The sequence below is a fragment of the Stegodyphus dumicola genome, chromosome 4 (genome assembly GCF_044657685.1).
Source record: "Stegodyphus dumicola isolate Sdum_Otavi_A_Nest chromosome 4, ASM4465768v1".
Classification (NCBI taxonomy): domain Eukaryota; kingdom Metazoa; phylum Arthropoda; class Arachnida; order Araneae; family Eresidae; genus Stegodyphus; species Stegodyphus dumicola.
The window spans coordinates 50,732,631-50,758,580 of NC_140771.1; positions in this window are offsets into that span (position 1 = coordinate 50,732,631).

The following is a 25,950-nucleotide window of genomic DNA, read 5'->3' on the forward strand; positions in this document are numbered from 1 at the left end:
CTTTCTTCTTTCCTTGGGTTATGTTCTTACTATCGGTCTTTCATAAAAGATTTCGCTAATATTGTTGAACCACTCTTAGTAATCAAAAGAAAGAGAGGTAAATTTACGTGGACAACGGAAGCAAATACAGCATTTGAAAGATTAAAAGAAGCGCTCATCAATGCCCCTGTTTTAAAATTCCCGGAGGGGGACGAAAACCTGGAAATTGCAGCAGATGCGTCAGACTATGCGGTGGGTGCGGTTCTTATGCAAAATAGCCATCCTCTGGCATTTTTTAGTGAAACGTTGAATCAGACACAAAGGAATTATACAGCTACAGAGAGAGAAACATTAGCCGTATTAATGGCTGTACACAAATTTCGAGTTTATTTCGGCAAAGCGCCAGTAACAATCTTTTCGGATCATGCGGCTGTTGGTAGACTTTACTCGGGGAAAACCTAACGCCCAGGTTAATAAGTTGGGCTTTAAAACTCCAAGAATATAATCTAATAATAAAATATAAACCCGGTAAGGAAAACAATGTGGCTGACGCACTTTCTCGTATAAAACTGGACGATGAAGGAAATGAACTTAAATGCGCTGTGTTGACTTCAAAAATTTTAGATTCTAGAGATACGATTATCACTGAACTGAAAGCTGATCCTGAATTTGGAAATATCTATGCATATTTGAAAGACCCCGAAAGCTTTGAGCACACAGATATCGATGCGATAAGAAATAGAGCAGAAAACTATGAAATAATAGATAATTTATTATTTTATACGAAAACAACAAACGAAAATCTCGAGTACAAACCAGTCATCCCAGCCTCGCTTCGATTAAGCATTTCGAAGGAATTACACGACGCGAAAACAGCGGGTCATTTAGGGGTCAGAAAGACTTTAAAAAGGGTACGCGAGGCGGTATATTTCCCGCAATTATACAAAATAGTAACTGCGTATGTCAGGTCCTGCAATCAATGTCAGTTAATAAATGATATTAATTACAGCCCGGCCGGGTACTTAAATAGCATTCGCGCTACATTTCCGAATGAAATTTTAGGCATAGATCTTCTTGGTTTCTTCCCACAGAGCGAGTTAAATAAAAATCGTTTTCTTTTAGTTATAGTAGATAATTTTTCAGAATGGACAGAAATTGTTCCACTTAAACGCGCGTCATCCAAAACAGTCGCAGATGCATTCTTACACAGATACATTTTAAAATAAGGTGCACCGATAAAAGTCATTAGCGATAACGGAAAACAATTCATTAGTCAAATATTTGAAAACATGTGCACTGGACTTGGCATACGCCATATCAAAATGGTTCCGTATAGACCACAGGCAAACATAGCAGAAAGAGTGAAAAAAAAACATCGTAAAAATAATTCGCAGTTACGTTAGCACACATCACAAGCGCTGGTATGGCTACATAAATGAATTAGCTTATGCTTTAAGAACGGCAATCACGACACTACGGGAAAAACCCCAGCAGAATTATTTTTAGGCCGAAAGTTAATTACGCCTTTAGATAAATTATTCTTTGTGCAACAAAGAGAGCAAGAGTTTAAACAGAAAGATGTGCAAAAACTTATTGATCAGGCGCTTAAAAGCTCGGATACGGCAAGAAATAAGCAAAAAGTGTATTACGATAGAAAACGCCGTGAAGCAGATTTTAAAGTTGGGGATAAAGTATTGAAGCGGAAATTTTCTTTATCAAGTGCCCCAGACAATTTTACTGCAAAGTTAGCTCCAAAATTTGAAGGCCCCTATGTAATTCAGGAAATCAAAGGAGTCGTATTGTACCTTAAGAACGAGAGAGGGGAGATCTGTAAAGCAAGTCCCGACCAGGTGAAAAAATACTATAATCCAAATGATTTCGAAATCCTTAAAAGTTTCTTGCAGGACTCAAGCCTAAAAGAAGTAGAAGGTCCAGAAATAGCGACAACCGTTCCACCACCCAAGAAGCAGAGAACTGAAGAGAGACCTAGCCCTTCTACAACCCAGACGACGGTACCAAAAAAAAAAAAGTGAAAACTTTCAGACTCCAGCATTTAAGAAAAACAAGAATGAAAAGCCACCGCGTAAAGAAACCTTGGTAAAGAGGAAAACACCACCTACAACGTATCGCAGTAGAAATTATACATTAAGGAGAACGCTCCCAGGGCCAGAGAGTCAGGTGCAAACAAGGCCGCCGTTCCGGAAACTATAACGACAGCAGGAGGAACAAAAATACCAGCAACAACAGAAGAAATTCAAGAAGGACTCCAGACCGGAGGACGTCAAGACCAGCCGTCCAATGGAAAAATGAAAAACACAACAACCCGACGATTGCTACGCTAAGAGGCCAGCATGCAGAGGACGCAAGAGAAATACTAATGTGGACGACACTCGGAGGTCAGTAAGGAGAAGATTGAAGTCCATGAAACCTATAACGTGGGAACAATTTTGCCAGAAAAGAATGACGGAGTTTCAATCATCGAAAACTCAAAGATAAGTTAAAATCTTCTATTAAATATTTTTCTTTTGTTCCGAAATGTTATGCATAAGTACGAAGTTCTATGTTTTGACGAAAGTCAATATATCTCGGTTGAGACTTAGTTTTGTTTTACTTTATTTAGCTAAGGCAAAAGTATTATTTTCTTTTAAGTACAAATCTAGGAACAAACATTTTCTGTTGGTCGAAAGACTGATTCTGTTATGTTAAAGCCAAAATTTGGCCGAAGATAAAAATAACTTCGTATTCTTGTATTAATAAGAATTTTAGTTTCAGTGCCGCCAGCTTGGCGAAGAATGAGTAAAGTAAAAATTTATTTTCTCTTATTCATTTTATGGTAAATTGTAAAAATCATATGTATTAAAATTTTGTAAATATACATAAATACTTGAAAGTTATGTAAAAGTAGAATTTAGTCTAGAAGCATAAAATTTTAGATGCTAAAAGTAAATGCTTAAAAGCAATGAATTCAAAATTTAAGTATTAAACTGTAGATAAAATCATGCTTTAGAGCGAAAGCCTGCATGTCTAAAGATGAATGAGGGGGAAGTTAGAATGAATGTGTTTTGTAGGGTTCTCAACCTACACTTAAATTTCTAAGAATGTTAAAGTAGCTCATCGAGTTGTAGAATGCCGAGTAAGGTGTGTCTATTTGGTCGTTGAATTCTAACAAATCATGGTGGTTAGGGGAAGTGTTGTAAGACTAAAACACAAATATTCCCGTTTGACACCACATGGTGGAGAGCCAGGGTAAAGTTAAATTAATGTTTGAATAATTGAATGAATGTGAATTAAGCAGTAACTAAGGAAAACGAATCGTTTAAAAACAAAAATTTATTCAGTGTCAAGAAAGTGTAAATTATAATGTATTTAGAAAGATACTGATACTTATTCCTTCCAGATGCTGGAAGGAAAAGAACAAGATTGATTGATGAAGTCCAGGAAACGTTGCTGTAAGAAGAGAGATTTATATAAGTATCGACAGAAATTTAGTATATATTTTGTTACATAAGATTTTTTTTTTTGTGTGTGTGTGTAAACGAGGCTCTTGAGAGTTAGTTCAGAATTATAGAAACTTTACAACAGGTCGTTTGTAGGACCTGCTTCCAAGTTTTCCAAATTCTGGCAGCGGCAAATGTAGGGTTTATATTTATTTTAACTAACATTTATTTTAAGTTTAAACTATCTTTCCTGTCAAGCCTTACTTTCCCCTGGAACTGCCAATGCCAGAGTATGTAAATTTTAGTAGAACGCGCAAGGATTCAAATTATCAGCGGAAGTATTCTGAGTTAAATAGAAAGGAAACGAGTTCGAGATATGCTGCTCTTACTTCACGAGCGCGGAGGTAGTTAACTAGAAATTGAAGAACCCCGCGTTTCGGCCTGTGTGCTTGCCTCGGAGAATTGTTAATCGTTCAACGTGATATTCAAAGTTTGCTGAATTAGCAGCGGTATTGTAAAACGCGGTGAGGTTAGTTACTTTTAGAGAGCCTCGTAGTTAGAGTCTTGTTATTATTTTCTTTTCAGGTTCTTATTTTTATTTTACCGCCGGGTCGGCGTAGTTTGTGAGCGTCAAGAGCACGCAATTGTAATTTCTTAAGTTGAATAAAAAGGGACTTAACAAAGGGACAACAGTCTTAAAAAGGGACAACAGTCACCTCTTGGTTGCGTGCAAGTTGGAGGCGCGCAACTCTACAAGCTTATATTAATAATGTAGTAATAATATAGTAATAACGCAACAGCCGAAGTAATATCTTTTGGGACACTAAAAAGTTTCATTTTCTGCAACTACACAGAAGTCAGAGGAAGAAGCAATATGTCTAACTGAAAACATTTTAGGTGAAACTGACTGTAGCGTTTTTTCAGCATTAGCAAGAACCTTAAATAATAATAATAATAATACTTGGGGAAGAAAAATTCAATAACATTTATAATCATGGACTTTTTAATAACAAAACATTTTATTGCCAGTATAGGTTTGTAAGGATTATGTTAATTTTATTATCAATTAAATTTTGAGTTAAACTTCCTTTCCTATCGCTTTCAACTTACCACTTCTAATTCTAAATTCTAAATGAGGAAGAGCGGTATTTTACCGCGAAGTTCTACTGTCTTAATGAGAGAGATACCAGATACTCTGGCTAGCACGCGTTCTGATTTTTAGGCTACTCTCTCGTAAGCTATTATTACGCTTGTTTTTTTTTTTTTTTTTTGTCCAAATCGGTTTCATCAGCAGGGTGATGAACTGCCTCAATATCATTCTTTATTTTCTTCAACAACCAGACAGGTTTTCCATAAATAGTTTAACTTACATCCATTTAGTACAGCGTTTTTAAAAAAACTCTCACGTTTACTGATTGTTTTATATGTAACTGAAACTGTATCTATTATTATCTTCAATCATAACTGTAATATAGAATAGTAGATGAGCGGTGTAGAACAGGGCCGGATAAAGGGCGATTGGGCACAATCGGGCCCCGCATTTGAAAGAGCCCGCGTTACCATCAAAATAAACAAAACAAAAAATATTTCGAAATTGAAAGCAAATTGCTTTTGACGATAATGGATAAATTATGAATTATTCAAATAATTAAAAATATATTTATTTTAAGTTCGTGTTGCTGGATGAGATTTATTAATGTGTTTATTATTATATAATATATACTTTATAATATAGAAAACTGATACCCGTAAAATTTCATGTCAAATGTATTGAATTTAATCGGGATAGTCCTATATTAGAGAGATTTTGCACTGCGTACGTAAACTACTATGCAGGTATATGCACGCGCAACCAGTTGCGCAACCGTACCAGCCAGTGGTGGATGTATAGCTAGTAACAAATGTCAATTGTTTCTTGCATTTGCAGATTGCTATTCTTCTAATCGTTATAATTATTAGAGTCGTATTTTGTGACTACAATTACTATAATTGTTGAATAAGGTAAGTACTAATTATATTACATAATCTTTATTAACAAACAATTATTTTTAAAATTAAAAATTTAAGTATATTATGTGATTAAAAACGGATACTTAACCTATAATTTTATTAGATGTCGAATCCACTGAAACGAGAAAAAGATGTGGGAAGAAAATATAAAAGTGGTAGTCTAAAAAGGAAATTAAGTGCAAAAAGGAAAACGCAAAGTGAAAAACTCAGAGGTGGCTTTAAACAATTTTTTAGAAATAGATAATGATGACAAAGGTGAGGAAGAAACTAATGACAAAGTTGAAAAAGAAAGTACTGACACACATGAAGAAGAAAATGACAAAAATGAATAAGAAGTTGATGATAAAGATGAAGAAATAAGTTATAAATGGACAAGAAACACAATTACACAGACCGGAGCCGGAACAGGAAAAAACAAATATTGGAATGAAAATGGAATCACAAAATATAACTGATGATCCTGTTTCTTGGCCCGAGATTATTACTCAAAAAAAAGAGATTATTTAGTTATAGAAGGTCCTGTAAAAATTACCTTAAATGAGTTTCCGCGCAAAGAGGATGGAACACACTTTTCAAAAGTGCATCTGCAAGAAAGCTTACGAATGAGGAAATAATAAGTCGTTCTTTGATAATATATTCTGAATCAGAAGACAGAATATTTTGTTTTTATTGTCGGCTATTCAGTATGGGTGCCTCAATCGCACTAGCCACTGTAGGATTTAATAACTGGCCAAATATATATATAATAGATTAGCCACACATGAAAAATCAAAAAATCATTTGGTAGCTATGCTAAAATGCACAGAGCTTCAAAAAGGACTTTCTGCTGAGCAAACACTAGATAATGTTCAACAGAAGTTGTTGAACCAAGAAAAAATTCGTTTGTATAAGATATTTGATAGATTATTTTCTGTATTTCAGTTTTTAGCAGAAAGTAATATCAAGTTTAGAGGATCCATCGAAAACCTAGGCGATGCACGAAATGGAAATTTTCTAGGTATACTTGAATTACTTGGAAAATTTGATGCAGTAATGCAGAATCATATACAAAGAATTGCCACCAAACGAATACATCAAAGTTATTTAAGCAAAGCAATTCAAAATGAAACAATAAACTTAATAGGCAACAAACTAAAAAATAAAATTATTGATAGAATAAAATATGGAAAATATTTTGCCGTGATTCTGGATTGTACTCCAGATGTCAGTCATCAAGAACAAATGTCTCTTAGCATCAGATATGTTTCGAATGGAATATTACCAGACTCGAATATTGCTATATATGAACAATTCATCAAATTTATACATGTAGAGAGCAGCACAGGAGAAAATCTATTTTTTTGTGTTAAAAAAGGAAATTCAAAGTCTAGTACTTGACATCAACAACATAAGAGGGCAAGGCTATGATAATGATTCGAACATGAAGGGGAAAGTCTCCGGGGTGCAAGCTAGATTCTTAAAAGAAAATCCACGGCCATTTTTTACTCCTTGCGTTTGTCACAATTATAACCTAGTATTGGGAGATGTGGCAAAAATTTGCCCAGAAGCTTTAACCTTCTTTAATATTCTCCAACGCCTATATGTTTTGTCTTCGGCATCTTCAAAAAGATGGTTAGTACTTCTCAAATATGTAAAAGGACTTACTGTGAAGCCACTTTGCGATACCAGGTGGGAATGTCGAATTCAAAGCGTAAAAGCAGTGAGATACCAAACAGGTGAATTTTATGATACTCTTTTCGAAACATCAAAAATTTCCGAAGATTCACAAATTAAAAGCGAAGCAGAATCTCTGGGAAATGCAATGAAAGACTATAAATTTTTAGTATCATTGGTTGTTATGTACGATTTACTGTTCCAAGTCAATTATGTTAGTAAGGAACTTCAAAGTGAATCTGTAGACGTATCCACTGCACTTTCTTCATTTGAAAAACTTTTAAAATGGTTAAGCAACTACAGAAATACTGTATTCGATTAAGTTCTAGTTCGGGCAAAAACTCTTGTAGAAGTATCAATAGAATTTCGAAACAAAAGGCTTCGGAAAAGAAAGAAACATTTCAATTATGAAGGCGATGATGAAACTATTGAAGACTCGATAAATGCATACAAGATATCTTTTTTAATGTTGTTTTAGATGATGTTTTGTTGTTAGCTACCGAATCACTAAAAGATCGTTTTGAACAATTAAAAAATCATAATGAATTATTTGGGTTTCTGAGAAAATTTCAAAATATGGAAAAAGAAGTACTTCAAAAACAGGCAGCTGAATTAGAAATTTCTCTAATAGTTTCGAAAATAACAGAAAATGATGTACCAAAGGTGAAAGAAGCTGATATAAACGGAAAAATATTAGTCGAAGAAATGGAAGCTTTGAAATCTATTTTTCCTTCAGAATTTTTTGAAAATCCGTTTCAAATTTTCAAATTTTTATCAGATAATGATAGAGCAACGGCATTTCCAAACTTGTTTATTGGTCTCCCAATATTTTTAACAATTCCAGTAAGCGTTGCTTCTGGAGAGAGATCATTTTCCAGGCTAAAATTAATAAAAAACTATCTGAGATCGACAATGAATCAGGATAGATTAAATAGTTTAGCAATTATGTCGATTGAAAGTGAAGACGCAAGGAAATTAGATTTTCAAAGAATTTTAGAAGAATTTACAGAATAAAAACTTAGAAATATGTAAATTCATGTATTCATATTCAACAATGTAAATTTATATTTAATAAATGTTTTTGTATTTTGAACATTTTAATTTTTAAATTTATGTAGAAATTTACCTGTCTGATGATCCATGACATTTGATATATTTATATATATTGTTACGAAATGTACAGGCGCGGTAAGATGGCTTCCCCGCAAAGCAGTTTTAGGGTTGCCATAAAATGGCAAAGGAGGGCAACGTTGCCATATTTGGCAAAAAATCATCCATTTGGCGATATTTGGCGATAAATTTGCGATACACCATAGACGGTTGGAGAACTTTCTGGAACGAATTCTTACCGGTTTAGCCCAGAATGTTCTCGAACACAAGCCGAAAGCTATATAAACCCTGCTGGTCCGCAGTCAGTCCGTGTGCGTCTCTCATCGAGTGAGTGTGTCTCGTCTAGCAAGTCAATCTCTGCGGAGGCGATCGAGTTCACAGCCGGGCAGCGAGTGCCGACTGGGTCATCGAGTGCACCGAAGGAGTCTGTTAGTGTAGCGCGGTTAGTGCATCGTCGAGAGAGTGTGTTGAGCTCCGGGAACGACTGAACCGAAGAGTCGGGAGCTGTGCTCTTGTGTCGTCGAGTGCATCGCGAGTTGTAGCGTGGAGAGTCTCGAGCTCGAGAGTACGTGGAGTTCCGAGAACGACCAAGCAGAGTTGGGAACTGTACTCCGGAAAGCAGAGTCGGATGCTTTGCAGGAAGCTGTCTCCACCGTGATAGCCTGATAACCTGAAGGCTGTGTCGCTGATCGTGTCAGGGTGTTTATAGTAGTTCATCGACGACTGTAAAACGTGTTTTGGAGCTGTCCTGACAATATTGTCTAAATAAAGTGTGTTTCGATACTTCATCAAGTGTCGTCGTTTTTCACTCCAAATCCACATGAACCCCGTACGAACGTGAAGGAAGAAAATAACGCAACAACTGGTGTCAGACGAATAAAAAAACGAAACATTTGGTGTCAGGAGTGGTATTTGAGGGTGAATGCCAGTGACAAGACCAATGCAAGATCTATTAAGACAGCTCGTGACTGCCTTTGCTGAATTCCAAGAAAAGATGGAAGCCGGACAGGAGAAGTTGAAAGCCGGGTATGCTGAGATAAAAGCCGGATGTGCTGAGATAAAAGCTGGATATGATGAGATAAGAGCTGGATATAAAGAGATAAAAGCTGGATATAAAGAGATGACATCTGAGATCAAAGCTGGACTGGAAGAGAAGAAAGCCCGACGAGAAGAAATAAATGTCGGCCAAGAAAAGGTGCGAGGGCAGGTGAAAGTGCAGCTTGAAGGAGAAACTGGAGCCATAAAAGACGATGTGGATATGAGAGAAGTGGCTTCTGAAGAATCAAAGGGTGAAGAAATGAAGGAAGTATCTAATGAACTGTCTGAGAAAGATCAAGAAATGAAGGATGAAACATCTAACGGTATTAAAGAAACAGAACGAAAACATGAAGAAATAAAAGACGGGAAGGAAGATTTTGATTCTCACGTGTCTGAAGTAGAGATAGAAGAAAGTGAAAATATGACTGTCAAGTTTGTACAAACTGATAGTGAAGTTATGAAAACGCAGTTAGTAAGTGTTAAACCATCTGAAAGTGCATGTGATGCAGAGATGGGAGAAGCTGATGTGCAGCTTAAGCAGTGTACTCCAGTATTGCAGGAAAATTCATCCACTTCACAAACTGGGTGTGTGCCTCATAGTTCAGGTTGTGCAGATGAGGACTTGATTCTAAACCTGGATACTTGTGTTTGTGAAGAATCGGGTTCTGTTCGCGACTCTAATGCAAACATCGGAACTGGTTTTCAGGAAATAGAGGAAAACGAGTATGTACCAGCTGCTGAAAATACCGAGCTGAATTGTACGCATGATGCGAATGAACTACATAGTGGTGAACAAACTGTTTCCGAACTTCCTGTGGATGAAAAATCTGAAAGGACTGAATCTTCAGACTGTGATATGCAAAACAGAAATACATCTAAGAACTGCAGTGGAAAAGTATTTGACCCGGGTATATTTTAATGAAAAGACAGAGACTGAGATTAGACTTTAATTTGATATTAGATTTTAGACTTAATTAGAAATTAGATTTAATTTTAGATATTAATTGAGACTTTAATTTGTATAATTTAAAATTGCTATGCGTTTAATTTGTGTATATGACTTGTACATACTGTAAATATCTGTTTCTTTAGTTATGTTATTTATTTATACCTTATGTTTGTTTCATTACGTTTTGTTTGTATCGAATTAGGCTTCTGACCAAAGGTTGTACTGCCCGGACGGTGCAGTCCTTGGGAGGGGGCAGTGTTACGAAATGTACAGGCGCGGTAAAATGGCTTCCCCGCAAAGCAGTTTTAGGGTTGCCATAGAACGGCAAAGGAGGGCAGGGTTGCCATATATGGCGAGAAACCACCCATTAGGTGACATTTGGCGACAAAATTGGCGATATACCATGGACGGTTGGAGAACCTTTTGGAATGAATTCTTACCGGTTTAGCCCAGAATGTTCTCGAACACAAGCCGAAAGCTAAATAAACCCTGCTGGTCCGCAGTCAAATAGTGTGCGTCTCTCATCGAATGAGTGTGTCTCGTCTAGCGAGTCAATCCCTGCGGAGACGATCGAGTAGACAGCCGGGCAGCGAGTGCCGAGTGAGTCGTCGAGTGCACCGAAAGAGTCTCGTAGAGTATCGCGGTTAGTGCATCGTCGAGAGAGCGTGTTGAGCTCCGGAAACGACTGAACCGAGAGTCGGGAACGTGCTCTGTGTGTCGTCGAGTGCATCGCGAGTTTTAAGTGTGGAGAGTTTCGAGAGTACGTGGAGTTCCGAGAACGACCAAGCAGAGTCGGGAGCTGTATTCCGGAAAGCAGAGTCGGGTGCTTTGCAGGAAGCTGTCTCCACCGTGATAGCCTGATAACCTGAAGGCTGTGTCGCTGATCGTGTCAGCGTGTTTATAGTAGTTTCATCGACGACTGTAAAACGTGTTTTGGAGCTGTCCTGACAATATTGTCTAAATAAAGTGTGTTTCGATACTTCATCAAGTGTCGTCGTTATTCACTCCAAATCTACGAAACCCGTACGAACGTGAAGGAAGAATATAACGTAACAACTGGTGTCAGAAAAAGAAGAAAACGCAACAATATATGTACTGAATTTGAATTTTATTTAAATATTTAATACAGAAAGAGGGCGCCGAAAAAAAAAATCCAATCGGGCCCCGCACCTATTCGATCCGGGCCTGATCGAATAGGTGCGATCCTGCTTATAATAAGATTTGCTTGTACTGTAAAAAGAAAAATCACTTTTCTAAAATGTGCACTTATAAAAATGTTAATGTTGTACAGAATAATTTAGAGCATGAGTTACATAATAATGGTAATGAATATATTTTAGGGTCAGTAGAAGATACAAATCCATTTTCTAAAAATAGACAGAATGGTTTGAAAAACTAAAAGTAAACATATCTAAATACTTATTTGTTAAGTTGGATACTGGAGCTCAGTGTAACGTGTTACCATTGCCTAAATTTAAAAAATTAAATTTAAGAGATAAATGTTTGACTAAATCAAAAGTCACTTTAAATAATTACAATGGTACTACAATTGATGTAGTCGAAAAATGTAAATTATTATGTGAAACATCAAAAGGGAACAAGGATGAAATAGAATTTCAAGTCGTAGCATGTGATAAAACTGTTCCAGCTATTTAGGTTTACCTACATTGCAAAACTTAAACCTAATACAAAGGATTTGCACAGTAAATCCTGATTCCAATGAAAAGTTACCAGAATCTTTAAAAGGATATCAAGATTTGTTTAAAGGAACTGTGAATATGACTGGATATACATATCATATTAAATTAAAACCAGGAGCTGTATGTAAAATAGAACCCTGTAGGAAAATTCCACTTAGCTTATTAAATCCATTAAAAAAAGGAATTAGCAAGAATGGAAAAAGATGGTATTATAAAGAAAATTAACCAACCAACAGAATTCGTGAATTCATTAGTGGTAATAGGGAAAAAGGATGGTAATTTAAAAGTGTGTTTAGATCCTCATCCCCTTAACCAAAATATATTGAGAGAACATTATCACATACCAACCTTTGAAGAAATTTCATTGCAAATGACAAATGCAAAGGTCTTTAGTATTTTAGATGCAAACAAAGTATTTTGGCAAATTAAACTGTCAGATTCAAGTTGTGAATTTACTACATTTAACACTCCGTTTCGTAGATATTGTTTTTTGAGGTTGCCATATGGACTGAGTTCATCACCAGAAGTTTTCCACAGAAGTTTTTCTGAAATTTGTAGTGATTTAGAAGGAGTTTAAATATACATAGATGACTTATTATTTTGGGGTAAAGATAAGAAAGAACATGATTTAAGATTAAAGAAGCTGTTGGACAAAGCCAGAGAAAAGAATGTTGAATTTAATTTAAATAAATGTAAATTTGGTCAGAATGAAGTGAAATATATGGGACATATATTTTCTAAAGATGTTTAAAACCAGATGAAGACAAAATTAAGGCTATTCTAGATATAAAACCACCAAAAAATGTGAAAGAATTAGAAACTTTCCTAGGACTGATTACATATGTTTCTAGATTTATACCTAATGTATCAGAATTGACATCATGTTTAAGAGATTTGTTGAAAAAACAAGTTATCTGGAACTCTAATGCAACACATGAAAAAGCACTTAGAAGACTAAAAGATGTCTTAATAAATAAACCAGTTTTACAGTATTATGATATAAACATGCCAGTAGTTTTATCTGTAGATGCATTTCAAGAAGGATTAGGAGCAGTCTTACTGCAGAATAATTTACGAGTAGCATATGCATCTAAGGCATTAACAGATACGCAGAAGAATTATGCTCAAATTGAAAAGGAAACTTTAGCTATTGTATTTGCGTGTCAGAAATTTCACCAGTATATATTTGAAAAATATATTACTGTGGAAAGTGACCATAAACCACTGGAATCAATTTTCAAAAAGCCATTAAATAAATGCCCTGTAAGATTACAAAGAATGCATATAAGATTACAGCCATAACAGTTTGAGATAAAATATAAACCAGGAAAAGAACTTTTTATAGCGGATGCATTATCAATATCATTCACTGATAAAGGATCTGATTTCTTTGAAGGAGACATAGAAGCTCATGTTGGATTGGTTGTAGAATGTATACCAATGTCTAAAGGCAAAATGGAAGTTTTTCAACTGGAAACAGAAAAAGATGAATAACTTGATGATAGTTTTAAGAAAATTAATTAAAACTGGATGGCCGTATGAAACATGTATGATCCCAGAACTGGCGAAACCATATTTTAACTTCAGAGAAGAACTATCAGAAGCAAATGGATTAATATTTAAAAATTCCTGTGTTGTTGTACCAAGAAATTTACGAACGATATGTTAACAAGAATTCATTATGGTCATTTAGGAGTAGTAAAACGCAAGATCAAAGTAAGAGAAATATTATTTTGGCCAGGAATGTCGAAAGAAATTGATACTGAATTGTCAAACATGTTTAAGTTTACAAAAAGCTAATACTAAAGAACCAATGATATCTAAAGAAATACCTAATGTTCCATGGGAAGTATTGGGAACAGATCTCTTTTACTTTCAAGGAAGGGATTATCTAATGGTTATATATTATTTTAGCAAATATGTTGAAATTGGACGTTTGGAAGATTTGTCAAGTGTAGCAGTGATAAAGCAATTGAAATCAATTTTTGCAAGACATGGTATTCCGAAAATAGTATATTCGGATAATGGTCCACAATATAATTGCAGGAAATTTAAAGACTTTGCAAGAAGAGGGAATTTTGAAACCAGAACTTCAAGTCCAAATTACCTACAATCTAATGGAATGGTTGAAAGACATATTCAAACTGTCAAGCGAATGTTAAAAAAAGCTGTAGTTGACAACAAGGATCCATATTTTGTATTACTGAGATATCGTAACTCTCCTATTTCAGATGAAATTAAGTCACCTTCAGAATTGATGTTTGGAAGAAAAGTAAATGGATTGATGCCTTTAAAAGAGAATTTCGTCCAAGCTAAACGATATGAAAACCATAAACAACATTTACTGAAGAAACAAACCTTACAACAAAGTTATTATGATAGGAATGCAAGACCGTAGGAAATCATATTTACATAAAAGAGAAAGGGAGAAAACTAAATGAAAGAAGGAAAATTATAGAAGAAGCAGAAAGACCACGTTTATATAGGATTAATTGTAGAAAGGAACAGAAGAGACCTTCTTAAAGCAAATAATCAGAAAGAGTTTGCAATACAAAACAACTATGAGAATGAAGTTATAGATGAACGTGAGAATAGCAGGAGCACTACAAATTTAGATGTGCCTGTAAGTCCTTCAAAACCTAACAGAAGTGTTGTGTCACCAAATAGTCAAAGAGGTATAGTATCATCAAATTTTTCAAATGGACATAACTATGTTACTCGATCTGGTAGGACTGTTAAGAAACCTTATTATTTAAAAGAATATGTTTAATTTTACTATTATTATTATTTTTGATAAAAAAGGGAGATGTTATATATGTAACTGTAACTGTATCTATTATTATCTTTAATCATAACTGTAATATAGAATAGTGGATGAGCAATGTAGAATAAACGATGTTTGTGTACATCTTGTAATCATCACTGAGCACATACCCAACATATAAAAAACAACACACTGATGTCAAACGTTCAAATTTGTCAAACTAATCCTCAAGCTGTAAAAAAAAATTGGATATTGTTCTTTTAAGTCTTTAATAGAGCAGGCACAGCATCAATATAGCGCCCACCTGGAATTTTAAGCAAACAATATCGCCAAGAGCGGCGATAAATGATATCATGTGGAAACACATACTATTTGCCAAACGCAATGTAAACAAGAGGATGGAATTACGGTTACAGCTAATATAGTAGTCAGTTACATTTATTCAATTTCAATACAAATTACCGAGATATCTATTTACTCAAAGTTTAATTAATGCACGTGCCTTTTATTCTTACTTTTCCGGTATAAATTTCTTTTAAAATTTGTCTCACGCTGCGTTGCAGGGGGGAATACAGCATTTTTAATTAAAATTCTACTAAAATTAATATCTAACTACACAATTCGTAACACTGTTATTGGCGATTCTTTAACGCTCAGCTACCGTGAATACTATTTTGTATATATATATATTTGGCTACTTTGGAGGTGATATTTTTGCGTTTAGTTATTGCTTGCTCTAAAACTGCTGTTAGTGATATTGTAATTAAGTATCAGGAGATTTTAAAGGAAAATTTAAGGTGGGAGTTTTCAAACAGGCGTTAAGTTTGGAAACAGATATTTTATGTATGAATTAACAAGAGAGTATGAACTTTTTAGAGGATTTTTGATGGATTGTCGATTATTGAAGGATAACTCTTGTTGTGAAAAATGTAAGATACCATGCTGGTTAGTTAGTCAAAAAAAGTCATCGAATGGTAGTATTTGGATATGCAAGGTGTAGGGCTGAGAAATCAATTAGGCTAGGATCTTGGTTCGCCTGTAGTAAGCTCAGTTTTTCTGGAAACATTTTTATTTTACAACGCAAATCAATGGAGTTGGTTATGCGCGAGTTTCTGCAATTCTCAGATTTCTTTTAAGTGAAAGCAGATTTCTTAGTATATGAACAATGCAGAGTTTATTCAATGTCTGATTTTTAAGTGTAAAGAGAGCGCTATATACATGGACAAAGCCAAGGTAGTGCGCAATGCCGAGGTTGTGCGCGATGCCGAGTTTGTTAAATTCTCGGATGTTTTTTAAGTAAAAAATAGCTTGATGTGTACATGGGCACAGCACTACAGACCATGCTTCCGACCTGAGGTATAATCAATCGGAATAGTACCTGACCTGTAGAAATTATTTACTATCTACTTCCGCTACTGCCAGGGCGAGCCCCGCAAACCAGCGGCATTTATCAAGTCAGAAGTTACCGATTCACAGTAATGGTTGCTACAATGACATCTTTGCAGACGTAGTCTGCTACATGAAAAGATGTAAGTGTTGTACTAAGCTGAGTATTATTCATACATGCGTGTAATTACAATTGCTGTGTTTGTGTAATGTTCCATCGGCAGTAATGGGTTAAGGACACTGCATGAAATTTGTTACATTGAGTTAGTAAGGTGTCCTGACTTCACTACAAATCATTATTGGTGAACTTAGCTTTATCTATGCTGCATATCTGTCCGTGTCACATAATTAAGGACATACTATACAAACACAGCATGAAAATTATACATAGCACTAAAAATTATACATAGCATTAAAAAATATACATAGCATCAAACATTATACATATCATTAAAAGTTATACACAGTATTAAAAATTATGCGTAGCATTAAAAATTATACATAGCAAAATTATACGTGGCATTAACATGTAATGTTAACATACATATCATTAAAACTATAAAGTAATACCGTTAAACTGTTTTACTACTAGTACACTAAGTAGATCCTGCGATGTACTTTATATGGTTGCACAATTAACGTGTAATAGAGAGCATATTAAGATACCTTAGTGCACATAACAGAATGCTAATAATTAGTGTAGTTACATAGTTCGATTATATAGTACAAAATTACTCTGGCGTTACATAGTGCCTTTAAACTATTGGTTACTGGACTTTTTAATAGATGTATAACTTACTGTTTTGCTCAATGAACTTAGTACAATGAACAAGTTATATAACTTACTATCCACACAGATATTGTACTCATTAGTAGCTGTGCACACAGAATATTATAAACATTAAATAGGTCCTACAAGGTACACATGTTATGTTACAGTTGCGTTGCTTAGTGAGATTTTGTTGCAGCCATACGTTATTTACATATTACATAATATATGTGTTTCATTATATGCGCCTACATAATATATAGGATTATAAGATAAATAATAAAATACTCGAATGCAGAACATTGCAAATTTGAAATGGTAAGTAAATGAATGATACTGAGATACATTAATAACGTTTAATAGTGAGAAACTAATACTAAAAAATAGTATTTAATACTGAAACTCATAAGTGCACAACAAAGTTCGCAAATAGTACTATAAGTTGCAAAATTTCTTAATTTAATGCAAAATATACTGCTGTGTTTCACGAATTTGCTGCGGAAATCGAAATGATGTAACTATCTTATCACCATTACTAAATAAGCGCATCATAAATTCTAATTAGATATGCTTGCTTAGTAGGTTGTACGATTTGCAATAAAGCATAATTATATAGCAGTAAAATAATAAAGAATACAGGGAAGTACTATAGCTTATAACGTTGCGCGCCTACAATTTGCACGCAACCAAGAGGTGACTGTGAAAACTTGTATAAAAGATAGAGCCTTTTGAAGGGTTTAAGTCCCTTTTTATTCAACGTAATAAATTACAATTGCGTTCTCTCGACGCTTACACACGATGCCAACTTGGCAGTCAAATAAAAATAATAACCTGAAAAGAAAAATAAAGACAAGATTCTAACTACGAGGCTCTCTAAAATAACTAACTCACCGCGTTTTACAATACCGCTGCTAATTCAGCAGACTTGAAGCTCACTGGAACGATGACCACTCCTTCCCGCCAAGCACATAGGCCGCAACGCGGGGTTCTTCAATTCTCGCTAACTACCTCCGCGCTCGCTAAGTAAGAGAATCTCACACCGAACTCGTTTCCTTGCTATTTAACTCATACTACTTCCGCTGATAATTTGAATCCTTGCGCGTTCTACTAAAATTTACATATTCTGGCATTGGCAGTTCCAGGGGAAAGTAAGGCTTGACAGGAAAGATAGTTTAAACTTAAAATAAATGTTAGTTAAAATAAATATAAACCCTACATTTGCCGCTGCCAGAATTTGGAAAACTTGGAAGCAGGTCCTACAAACGACCTGTTGTAAGTTTATCTAATTCTGAACTAACTGGCGAGAACCTCGTTTACACACACACACACACACACACACACAAAAAAAAAAAAAAAAAAAATCTTATGTAACAATTATACTAAAATTCTGTTGCTCGTTACAAAGCTTTCTTCTTACAGCAACTTTTCCTGGACTTCATCAATCAATCTTGGTCTTTCCTTCCAGCATCTGGAAGGAATAAGTATCAGTATCTTTCTACATACATTATAATTTACACTTTCTTGACACAATAAATTTTTTTTTAAACGATTCGTTTTTCTTAGTTATTGCTTACTTCACATTCATTCAATTTTTCAAGCATTAATTTAACTTTACCCTGGCTCTCCACCGTGTGTGGTGTCAAACGGGAATATTCGTGTTTTAGTCTTACAACACTTCCCCTAACCACCATGATTTGTTAGAATTCAACAACCAAATAGAAACACCTTACTCGACATTCTACAACTCAATGAGCTACTTTAATATTCTTAAAAATTCAAATGTAGGTGGAGAACCCTACAAAACACATTCATTCTAACTTCCCCCTCATTCATCTTTAAACATGCAGGCTTTCGCTCTAAAGCATGACTTTATCTACAATTTACTACTTAAATTTTGAATTCATTGCTTTTAAGCATTCACTTTTAGCATCTACAATTTTATGCTTCTAGACTAAATTCTACTTTTACATAACCTTCAAGTATTTACATACATTTACAAAATTTTATACATATGCTTTTTACAATTTACCATAAAATGAATAAGAGAAAATAAATTTTTACTTTACTCATTCTTCGCCAAGCTGGCGGCACTGAAACTAAAATTCTTATTAATACAAGAATACGAAGTTATTTTTATCTTCGGCCAAATTTTGGCTTTAACATAACAGAATTAGTCTTTCGACCAACAGAAAATGCTTGTTTTTAGCTTTTACACTTAAAGAAAATAATACTTTTGCCTTAGCTAAATAAAGTAAAACAAAACTAAGTCTCAACCGAGACATATTGACTTTCGTCAAAACATAGAACTTCGTACTTATGCATAACATTTCGGAACAAAAGAGAAAAATATTTATAGAAGGTTTTAACTTATCTTTGAGTTTTCGATGCTTGAAACTCCGTCATCCGTTTTTGGCAAAATTGATCCCAAGTTAGAGGTTTCATGGATGTCAATCTTCTCCTTATTGATCTCCGAGTGTCGTCCACGTTGCTCTTTCTTTTGCGTCCTCTGCATGCTGGCCTCTTGACGGAGTAATCGTCGGGTTGTTGGCCTTTGCGTTTCTGCCTGGGACGGCTGGTCTTGACGTCCTCCGGTCTGGAGTCCTTCTTGAATTTCTTCTGTTTCTCGTATTTTTGTGCCTCCTGCTGGCGTTTCAGTTTCCGGAACGGCGGCTTTGCTGGCACCTGACTCTGTGGCCGTGTGCGCGTTCTCCTTGATGTGTAATTTCTCCTGCCATCCTTTGTAGGTGGTGTTTTCGTCTTTACCACGGTTTCTTTAACCGGTTCATCTGTATTTTTGTTTTTCTTAAACGCCGGAGTTTGAAAATCATTTTTTCTTTTTGATACCGACGTCCGGGTTGTAGAAGTCCTAGGTCTCTCTTCAGTTCTCCGTTTCTTGGGTGGTGGAATAGTTGTTGCAGTCTCTGGCCCTTCTATTTCGTTTAGACTTGAGTCCTGCAAGAAACTTTTAAGGATTTCAAAATCATTTGGATTATAGTATTTTTTCACCTGGTCGGGACTTGCTTTACAGATTTCCCCTCTGTCGTTCTAAAGATATAATACTACCCCTTTGATTTCCTGAATTACATAGGGGCCTTCAAACTTTGGAGCTAGCTTTGCCATAAAATTGTCTGGGGCACTTGATAAAGAAAATTTCCGCTTCAATACTTTATCCCCAACTTTAAAATCTGCTTCACGGCGTTTTCTATCATAATATAACTTTTGTCTATTTCTTGCCGTATCCGAGGTTTTAAGCGCCTGATCAATCAACTTTTGCACATCTTGTTGTTTAAACTCCTGCTCTCTTTGTTGCACAAAGAATAATTTATCTAAAGGCGTAATTAACTTTCTGCCTAAAAATAATTCTGCTGGAGTTTTTCCCTTAGTATCATGATGTGCCGTTCTTAAAGCATAAGCTAATTCATTTATGTAGCCATCTCAGCGCTTGTGATGTGTGCTCACGTAACTGCGAATTATTTTTACTATGTTTTTATTAACTCTTTCTGCTATGTTAGCCTGTGGTCTATACGGAACCATTCTGATATGGCGTATGCCAAGTCCATTGCATATGTTTTCAAATACTTGACTAATGAATTGTTTTCCGTTATCGCTAATGACTTTTATCGGTGCACCGTATTTTAAAATGTATCTGTGTAAGAATGCATCTGCGACTGTTTTGGCTGACGCGCGTTTAAGAGGAACAATTTCTATCCATTTTGAAAAATGATCTACTATTACTAAAAGAAAACGATTTTTATTTAACTCGCTATGGGGGAAGGGACCAAGGAGATCTATTCCTAAAATTTCATTCGGAAATGTAGCGCGAATGCTATTTAAGTACCCGGCCGGGGTGTAATTAATATCATTTATTAACTGACATTGATTGCAGGACCTGACATACGCCGTTACTATTTTGTATAATTGCGGGAAATATACCGCCTCGCGTACCCTTTTTATAGTCTTTCTGACCCCGAGGTGGCCCGCTGTTTTTTTTTCGTGCAACTCCCTCAAAATGCTTAATCGAAGCGAGGCTGGGATGACTGGCTTATACTCAAGATTTTTGTTTGTTGTTTTCGTATAGAATAATAAATTATCTATTATTTCATAGTTTTTTGCTCTATTTCTTATCGCATCGATATCTGTGTGCTCAAAGCTTTCGGGGTCTTTCAAATAAGCATAGATATTTCCAAATTCAGGATCAGCTTTCAGTTCAGTAATAACCGTATCTCTAGAATCTAAAATTTTTGAAGTCAACACAGCGCATTTAAGTTCATTTCCTTCGTCGTCCAGTTTTATACGAGAAAGTGCGTCAGCTACATTGTTTTCCTTACCCGGTTTATATTTTATTGTGATATTATATTCTTGGAGTTTTAAAGCCCATCTTATTAACCTGGGCGTTAGGATTTTTCCCGAGTAAAGTCTACCAACAGCCGCATGATCCGAAAAGACTGTTACTGGCGATTTGCCGAAATAAACTCGAAATTTGTGTACAGCCATTAATACGGCTAATGTTTCTCTTTCTGTAGCTGTATAATTCCTTTGTGTCTGATTCAATGTTTTACTAAAAAATGCCAGCGGATGGTTATTTTGCATAAGAACCGCACCCACCGCATAGTCTGACGCATCTGCTGCAATTTCCAGGTTTTCGTCCCCCTCCGGGAATTTTAAAACAGGGGCATTAATAAGCGCTTCTTTTAATCTTTCAAAAGCTGTGCTAGCTTCCGCTGTCCACGTAAATTTACTCTTTTTTCTTTTGATTACTAAGAGTGGTTCAACAATATTAGCGAAATCTTTTATGAGATCGATAGTAAGAACATAATCCAAGGAAAGACGAAAGTTTCTTGGCGGTGTTGGGCGGTGGGAAATTCTTAATAGCTTTTATTTTTGAATCGTGCGTTTCTATACCCTTTTGCGAAATTTTATAACCGAGATATTTAAGTTCTTTAGTTGCGAACTTGCATTTTGAGGCGTTAATTGTAAGACCGGCCTCTTTTAATAATTTAAAAACTTTTTCGAGGTCATTAATGTGTTGTTCCAACGTACTACTCGTTATAATTATATCATCTAGATAAATTAAAGTTGATTTTCCTAGGACAGGCTTTAGAACAATGTCCATAGCTCTCTGGAATGTTGATGGGGCCCCACACAACCCAAAGGGCATGCGTAAAAATGCATAAGTGCCCGATTTTGTTATAAACGCGGTTTTGTGTATATCTTCGGGTCTCATAGCTATTTGATAGTAGCCAGACGTTAAGTCCAAAGTAGACATATATCTGGTCGATTTGATCTGTCTAATGATCTCGTCTATAACCGGCAAAGGGTAAACTGGAAATTTAGTGATACTCTTTAGTTTTCTATAATCGATAGCAAACCTCCAAGCCCTTTTATCTGAAGGAGGAAACTCGTTCTTTTTCCTACATAGTACGACTGGACTCGCGTACTCACTATTTATGGGCGTTATTATTTTATTCTTTAACATCTCCTGAATATGTTCTTCGATGATTAAGTCTTTTTGTTTATCATAGCGATACGGTTTAGTCCTACAAGGTTTTTCGGCATTTAATTGAATCTTGTGAGTCACGATTTGACAGTTTCCTGGTTTTTCTGAAAACAAATGAGAAAAATTACTCACCACTTGCTGTATTGCTTTATTTTCCTGGTCATTCAAATGGCTAAGGTCCAATTCAGGTGTCTCCACAGGTTCCACCACCCTCTGGTCCATCTCCAGCACCACGGAACTATCTTGAAAATTTAATTTGGCCCTCGCGGCCCTTAAAAAGTCCATACCTAAAATAAGAGAGTGTTGCAGGTGTTTCACCACAAAAATTAATACTTTGAGATTTTCCTCTTTTACCTGTACGTTTAATGATACTTTCCCGATGCAGTGACATGTTTTTCCTTGCGCCGCTATAATTTCCGTATTTCTGGTTTTAAAGAGTCGTATCCTATAAAAATTCTTTTTGAAGAACTTTTCACTCATGAAATTTCCTTCTGCTCCTGTATCGATGAGGGCTTCTACTGGTACATCGCCAACCAGGACTTGTATAATTGGTAGCTGTGAGTTTTTTACGATGACTGTATTTAAATGTCTATTTGAGGGTTTTTTTAAAACTTCTGGGGTCTGGACCCTCCCTTTCACAGGCCCCTCTAGTCGTTTAAAGCTTTCCTTTCAATCTGTGTCTTCTGGGTACGCGGATGCTTATTTTCAAATTTTCTTTTTGGGCCTTGACCTTCGAGTTTCGATGCGTTAGCTTGATAGTTCTTTCCCCCATATGAGCGATTTCCCTTTCTGGTTTCCTCCTTCCTTCGGGTATGTTGAGAATATGTTTCCCCTCTCGCTTTTTCCGCTATTCTGCGATTTTGAAACTTCACCGCCAATTCGAAAAGTTCCTGCAATGTGTTTGGGTTTCTAATTTCAAAGTAGTCTTGGACAGCGGGTAACAATCTTGGTAATATTATTTCAATAATCTCCGCATCGGGTTTTTTTCCCATACAGCATATCCGTTAGCTTGATTTTTCGTAAAATAAAGTCCGTCAAATCTCCTGTATCCCGTTGATAGAAACTATATAGCTCGGCTTCCAGCCGTGCGCGATCTTTCACTATGGGGAAGGCCTTTACTAACGATTTTTTGAAATTTTCAAATGTATACGTCGGGCTTCCAAATTCACCTAGAAGAAATTTGCCTATATTTTCCACCATAGCGCGGCCTGTCCTCTTAGTGCTGATGTAGCGATGGCAACTTTTTGTCTTTCAGGCACAGGGTAGAGCTGAAAGTGGTTTTCTATACCTTCTAAAAATACGGACACCGAATTCTTTCCGTCGAAATAGACGTTTGGCTTGATTGATGCTCTCAAAGTCTGGACCAGGTATCCAAATCCTTCTAACTGAGTTGTCATTTCTTGGTGTTGTCCAGCGGCTTCCATCCAATTTTCGGCCATTTCAGTTCGATAAGTGTTCGGGCGCCAATATAACGTTGCGCGCCTACAACTTGCACGCAACCAAGAGGTGACTGTGAAAACTTGTATAAAAGATAGAGCCTTTTGAAGGGTTTAAGTCCCTTTTTATTCAACGTAATAAATTACAATTGCGTTCTCTCGACGCTTACAGACGATGCCAACTTGGCAGTCAAATAAAAATAATAACCTGAAAAGAAAAATAAAGACAAGATTCTAACTACGAGGCTCTCTAAAATAACTAACTCACCGCGTTTTACAATACCGCTGCTAATTCAGCAGACTTGAAGCTCACTGGAACGATGACCACTCCTTCCCGCCAAGCACATAGGCCGCAACGCGGGGTTCTTCAATTCTCGCTAACTACCTCCGCGCTCGCTAAGTAAGAGAATCTCACACCGAACTCGTTTCCTTGCTATTTAACTCATACTACTTCCGCTGATAATTTGAATCCTTGCGCGTTCTACTCAAAATTTACATATTCTGGCATTGGCAGTTCCAGGGGAAAGTAAGGCTTGACAGGAAAGATAGTTTAAACTTAAAATAAATGTTAGTTAAAATAAATATAAACCCTACAAGCTGACATGACACTTCTTGGTAATATGCAACAAAAACATAAAAGATAAAAATGACAACATACTGAGATGAATGAATACTAAGAATGAAGTTCTGAGTACAATAAGCAAAGCACAGAATACCATGGTACAATGATTAAACAAGCATGAAATTTTGAACAACTGGCAACACATATTATTGATACGCATACAGGATCTTGCTTACATTACTTATGGCAATGCTTAAATATACATAATATAATACATTCTTAAGATAATTTACTTATGAAACATACTTATGAAACTGTCAGTTCATTACTTAATGCTAACGGGAGTCCACTTACATATATATGCATTGAATTATGAATTTACTACATTCAATTTAAATGGAAGGCATAAGACTACGATTATAATGATTAAATTAATATATTAGACACGTTAGGGTGTTGACAACATACACTGTAGTTACAACATTCAGATTAAATGAAAGCACATGATATCAATTAAGTTAATACTATAATCACATCGAGGATGATTATTACAGTCAAGTAAAAGTCACATAAAGTGTAGTAATTAAGGTAATACGTTAAATACATTCAACGAATAGGATAAGAGCATGATGAAAATAATATGGACATAACAATAGTAAACAGACATTACTTATCTGGTAGCAGGGTTATGCGCTGGGAGGTATTAGGTGACAAATGAAAAGTGTACCCTGCAGAACTTGATGATCTTGTGAACAGGGTTCGTACACATTTCCTTATATGAAAATTAAGGACTTTTAAGGACCATCAAAGAAAAAATTAAGAACCTATCAGCAAACAAAAAATGAATAGAATAAAGCAGTTATCCATACAACCGACTTCATGCTTGTAATTTCACTTTAAAAAACTAACAGACGTGTGTATTATGCACTATTATTAAATTTAATTTAATACTTACCATAAAACAATTTTGAAAATTAAACTAACTCCCTACAAGTTATGAAGTAGATAACATTAAATTAGGGACATAATTTCTTGAAAAACATGTATAAGTGTATTTTACACTAATAACAGTCACTATTTTAGAGATTTACATGATTATTATTTAACTTATTTGATATTTATTTAAACACAGTCAACTACTATTATAATCACAATGTAAGAATATTTTGCAGATTAAAATAACTGATTTGTGAACATACAATTTATTTCCTTGGTTTTTTAAAAGATACTAGAATAATAAACTGTACAATAAAAGATACAACACATTTGTGCTTTTTTTTAAATCTGAAATCTTCCTTTTCTTTAACTATTCTTCTAAGTTCATTTGCTTTGATAAACAAATCAATGTTCCTGCTGGTCTCAGCTTCATCTGCTAAAGCATCTACTTCTTCATTAATATCTTTAATGTCCCTTTGGAAAATTTTTTCTTCTGCTTCATATAATCAATTTCTTCCTCAATAATATTTCTTTTCCTCTTTGAATTTTCAGATTTAGTTAAAGATTTTTGTTCTTCTAAATACTGAACTTCTAAATAACGAACTCCACTTCTTGCAGAAGCTGCTGCTGATCTCATTTCTTTATTAATTTCGATATTAAGAACACCCCCCGAAAATTTTATGTAATCAAATACTGTGCGTTGAAAAATGTATGATGAGTCACT